Here is a 6,085-nt window from a genome sequence, read left to right on the forward strand (position 1 = left end):
GGTATGGGAACAGGTCAAGCCATCACACACCTTTAAGCTTGAGTGCCATGATCATACCTGCTGCTTACAACACACAAAGAATTCAGTCTTAAAAATAATTCCTGGAATTTCCTGGAGAAAAGGATAATTCTGTTACATTGTATTTTGGGGGTTAATGCCATTTATTGGTTTGATGTAAACATTTTAAACATATCACAATTTCTTCATTTAAAAAAATATTTTCTCTTGCATCCCTCCTCTTGCCATAGTATTGGCCTGGGTTTCTTTGTTTCTTGAAGTCCTGTGGTTAGCTTTTCGAAAGTCAGGGCGGGTTTGGCATCAAGGACCATTCCAGCCCCCAAGCCCATCCCACTCTCAGGAACACAGTGGAAGCTGCCAGAAGCACACAGCAGAGCCTGGAGAGCAAAGGAACATTTCAGGCACAGACCAGGTGGAAAGGCCCTTTTCTGACAGTCATCTGCGGTTATCTCCTCAGGGGACCATATGTCCCCGTGCCTGCTGCTGGCCAAATGAAATTCATGACTAGGAATATGCATCCTTTGGTTTTCTGCTCCTGCAGCTGTTTGATGAGAGGTGGCGGAGGGAAGAGCAAATCATCTCTTTTTCGTGCTGAAATGACATCTTGCACAATTGCTCCCGGCTTCCCTATGCAGGGCACCCCCCCCAAGCAGGTGCTGAACTTCTCCTCCTGCCCTGGCTGAGCAGTGCTGGCCATGCACCCTAGGGTGCCTAGGGATGGGAAACACACTTTCTCCAAGTGCCATTTTCAAAAAGCTCAACTGAGAAGAGTCGAGGTTTGAATTCAGACTACTCATTCCTTGGCAAAAAATAAAAATGGAGTTCTTTATTTCTCAAAGTGGAGGGAAGTAAAGGGAAAGACGATTTTATCTGGGAGGTGCGACTGCCACCTGGTGGATAATGTTAGCTGAGCAGCTAAAAAGGCTGCTTACTTTTAAAAGTTAGCCCTTCATCCATTTGGTTCCTCTCCTGTTGTTGTCTTCATGGGAAGAAGCTCTGGGGATGTGGGGGGTGGGGGACGGGCGGGGGGTAGGTGTTGGAGTGGAGGAGAGGCCAGCCATCACACAGAGAGAAGTCGTGATAGGGAGAGTCCTGAGGAGGGGTAAAGGGCGTGGGTGCTGGAGCCACATGGCCCAGGTTTGATCTCTGCTGTAGGACTTTAATGGGATTCCCTGGTGGCTCAGACGGTAGAGTCTTCCTGCAGTGTGGGAGACCTGGGTTCCATCCCTGGGTTGGGAAGATCCCCTGGAGAAGGAAATGGCAACTCATTCCAGTATTCTTGCCTGGAAAATCCTATGGTCGGAGGAGCCTGGAGGGCTGTAGTCCATGGGGGTTGCAAAGAGTTGGACATAACTGAGCAACTTCAGTCACTCACTCACTAGGACTTTAATATTGTCAGTTTGGCTGAGTTGCTAAACCTCTCCTGTGTCTACATTTCCTCAACTGTGAAGTGGGCCTGATAATCCTATCTTACAGAGTGACTGTGAGAAATAAACTGTTACCCCATGCAAATGTTTACCAGAAGTCTGGTACATAGAAAACATTCAGTAAAAGTTAGTTGCTGGTATGGAGGAAAACGTGGGGCTGTGGGCACCTTTGGACTGACCACACCTACTACATGCTGGGCATGCGGCGGTGCAGGAAGGTGAACAGAAACACTGCCTTAGTCTCATCAAGTTCATTGTCTGGAGGGAGACAGGCACGAGCCAACTAACAGCCGCTCGAAGAGCAAATAGATATGGTCCCTGTCCAGGGTCTAGCTAGGGAGTTAGACCTGTAAACTGGTGATTCTAATTTGTAATAACCTTATTCCACAATGGTCCTCAGTGCCATAGGAGAACATAAGGGGCAACTAAGTCACCTGCTGAGGGGGATGTTTTGTGAAGAAGGAACCTATAAGATGAGTTCTGAAGGATGAGAAAGAGTAGCCAACTGAGGCAAGAAGAAGAGAATTTGAACAGTTCAAACGCTGCTTGCAATGGCTCATAGAGAAATCAGACTCAATGCCTTTGAGGAACTGACAGAGGTTGGGTAGGGCTGGAGCTGAGGATGAAAATGCAAGCAAGAGTCAGCTCCCCAAGGACCCATGACAGGGACTGCACTTTGTAAGGTGCCTTCATGGCAGTGGAATGGCAGAGGCGAACACCCTGGTACAGAGGGCTGACTACTAGCTGTATGTCGGAGGATATGTGCCTACGTAATCAGTGGGATAAGTCAGCACGCCCTCCCTACCTGCTATCAGAAGACTAAAGTCAAAGAAAGCCAGCGGAACTGATGGAAAACTGGGGCCAGCCCTCGGAAACCCAGTGGATAACATCAGGGATGGCTTCTTTTGAAATGGCGCCAACAAGGTGTGATGGTGAACAGGAGAGAATTAGAGGTCTGGCCTCTAAGGCTAGCAGGAGAAACATCCAGCTTTTCCTCAACTGAGTTTTGTTTTCTGGCCATGAGGCACTTGGGATCTTAGTTCCCCAGCCAGGGATTGAACCCACATTCCCTGCACTGGAAGTGCAGTCTTAACCACTACACTGCCAGGGAAGTACCTCCTCCACAGAGTTTTGACCTGTATGTAGTCACAGCAAATGAAGGTTTATCTTCACTAAGTAACTTAGTAAAGAGAAACTGCTGTGCTGAGAGACCCAACTGGGATTGGGACATTCCCAATCCCAGGAAGGAAGGAATCCACCTTCCTTCTTAGGACTCAAGTCCCACCACCACCACCATCTCTATCAGGTGGACAGAGCAGAGAAGGCCATCACCTGCCTGGTGGACATCAAAGACACAAGAAGAGAAAGAGGGATGAGCCCCTCTTGGGCAGGGTGAGGTTTTCTGAGGGAGGTGAGTTCCGGGAGAAACAGAGGCAGCTGCATGCAAGTGGGGTGGGGCTGGGAAAGAGCAAAAGCCAGGAAAGGAGGAAACGTGCTCTTTGCAAAGGTCTTTTGTGAAAGAGATGGTTCTCACGGGACTTTTTGCCTTTCATTCCTTCTGCTCTTGTCGTTTTATAATTTGTCCGGCCATTCATTTGGTTATAGAAGCACGTCATTTTATTCCAATTCATTTCATTGCACTTCACAGACATTGCGTTTTTTACAAATCGAAGGTCTGTGGCAACCCTGCTCAGACAAGTCTGTCAATGCCCTTTTTGCCAACAGCGTTAGCTCACTTCCTGTCTCTGTGTCACATTTGGGTAATTCTCGTCATATTTAAAACTTTTTCATGACTACTGTGTTTGTTATGGTGATCAGTGATCTTTGATATTACTACTAAAACTTGTTGAGATTTGGCAAAACTAATACAATTATGTAAAGTTTAAAAATAAAATAAAATTAAAAAAAAAAAGAAAATCTCAGACAGTATTTTTAATGCACATTTTTTTTTTCAGATATAAGACTATTGCATACTTAATAAGCCACAGTTTAGTGTAAACATAACTTTCATATGTGCTGGGAAACTCATGTGATTCACTTTATCACTGTATTTGCTTTATTGCGGTGGTCTGGTCTGGAACCGAATCCACAATACCTCCAAGGTCTGCCTGAATTCTTTATTAATACAACCAATGGATGTGGAATGCCTGTGCCCAGCAGGCACTGTTACACACCTGAGAACACGATGCGGGAAGAAAGGGGCCAAGGTTCTCATTGTCGTGTAGCAATTTTGGGTATGGTACTCAATAAACAAGTAAACACTATATGAAAAAGGTAATTTCAGGTAATGGTAGAGACCATGTATAAGGCAGAGACTGGGGAAAGGGACTGCTTTGGAGAGAGGGTCCCAGGGTGGGTTCTTTCAGAATGGGCCTGTAGGCTGAGAGCTGAATGGTGAGAAGGTTCTGACTGTATAAACCCCTTTCACCCATCGGCACTCCTGTCATCCTGCTGGTCGTCTCATCAGTGTCCACTCATGCTGAGCTCTAGCGGATCACTGGGAAGGCCTCAGGTGACAGAGACGGTGACCGTGAGCTCCGTGACTGCTTCATGTGGTTAGCTTCACAAGGCACGGTGACTTCAGACTTCCCTGTAGTTGTCCCACCCCTGTTCTGGCCAGGGGGAAATGATTTGTGTTAGATTTGTTGTCTCTTCCACCAAGAAAAAGATCAAACACTGAATGAAAAAAGGAAACAAATCTGTTCAAAAGAATTGGGAAGCTAGTGAGGTGCTAAGATTTTGAGGACCCAAGGTTCCAGGGACAAAAAAGCACTGCAATGACTCCATATTCAGCATAGCTTTCCTGCAACAGATGTTGCTGGTTTATGAGTGGCAGCCTAGAGGCTAAGATGCTGAGCAGAACTACAGGCAGTCTAATGGCCTAAAGGAATAAAATCTGGAGTCCAGGGCCAGTCAGCTCTAGGGTCCTAGTAAATGCACTAGATTTTAAGTTGGGACACCTGAAGAGCTTTATTCTAAAGAATAAGACCAAATAAGACATACATTTGGGGCTTCCCTGGTGGCTCAGATGGCAAAGAATCCGCCTGCAATGCAGGAGACCCAGGTTTGATCCGTGGGTTGGGAAGATCCCCTGGAGAAGGAAATGGCAACCCACTCCAGTATTCTTGCCTGGAGAATTCCATAGACAGAGGAGCCCAGGGGGCTATCGTCCATGAGGTCACAAAGAGTCAGACACGACTGAGCAACTAACACTTTCACTTTCAAGACATACATTTACCTGTATAAAGACTGAAGCCAAGCTATAGAAAATTCAATTCCTGATAGGATTAAGATGAACTTCCCCTACCTTAACTGCATGCCAGAAACAAGTAAATTCTCTATGGAAGAAAATAATATAAAGAGAATAAAAAGGTGAAGCACAGAAGAGAAGGAAATTTGCAATACATACAACTGCTGCTGCTGCTGCTAAGTTGCTTCAGTCATGTCTGACTCTGTGCGACCCCATAGACGGCAGCCCACAAGGCTCCTCTGTCCTTGGGATTCTCCAGGCAAGAACACTGGAGTGGGTTGCCATTTCCTTCTCCAGTGCGTGAAAGTGAAAGGTGAAAGTGAAGTCGCTCAGTTGTGTCCGACTCCTAGTGACCCCATGGACTGCAGCCTACCAGGCTCCTCCGTCCATGGGATTTGTCAGGCAAGAGTACTGGAGTGGGGTGCCATTGCCTTCTCCGATACACACAACTAACAAATAGTAAATATATGGAATATATAAGGAACTCCTCTTAATGAATGAGAATGCTGCTGCTAAGTCGCTTCAGTCGTGTCCGACTCCTAGTGACCCCATGTACTGCAGCCTACCAGGCTTCTCCGTCCATGGGATTCTCCAGGCAAGAACACTGGAGTGGGTTGCCATTTCCTTCTCCAATGCATGAAAGTGGAAAGTGAAAGCGAAGTCACTCAGTCGTGTTGACTCTTAGCGACCCCATGGACTGCAGCCCACCAGGCCTCTCCATCCATGGGATTCTCTGGGCAACAGTACTGGAGTGGGGTGCCATTGCCTTCTCCCGAATGAGAATGAGAACCCCATATAGAAATAGACAAGAAACTAAAATGCAAAAGATAATACCCAAAGGGCCAATAAGCTCAGCTTCATACATCATTAGGGAAATGCAAATTACAAGAAAGCAATATCACATTGTAATGGTTCATTTTATGTCTCAACTTGCCTAGTCCACAGTACCCAGATATTTGGTCAAACATTCTGGATGTGTCTGTGAAGGTATTTTTTTAGATGAGATCAACATTTAAACCAGTGCATGATAAGTTGCTTCAGTTGTGTCGGACCCTTTGTGACCTGTGGACTGAAGCCCTTCAGGCTCCTCTGTCCATGGGATTCTCTAGGCAAGAATACTGGAATGCAAGGTTGCCATGCCCTCCTCCAGGGGTCTTCCTGACCTAAGGATCCAACCCGAATCTCTTAATGTCTTCTGCATTGGCAGGCAGGTTCTTTACCACTAGCACCACCTGGGAAGTTCTTTAAACCAGTAGATTTGGAGTAAAACAGATTACTCTCCATAATATGGATGGTACTCATTATTGCCTCGGTTGAAAGCCTTAATAGAAAAAATAGAAAAAGAATGAATTTTCTTGAAGAATGGAGGATTCTGTTAGCAGATGGCCTT

The sequence above is a fragment of the Bos mutus genome, chromosome 20 (assembly GCF_027580195.1).
Source record: "Bos mutus isolate GX-2022 chromosome 20, NWIPB_WYAK_1.1, whole genome shotgun sequence".
Lineage (NCBI taxonomy): Eukaryota > Metazoa > Chordata > Mammalia > Artiodactyla > Bovidae > Bos > Bos mutus.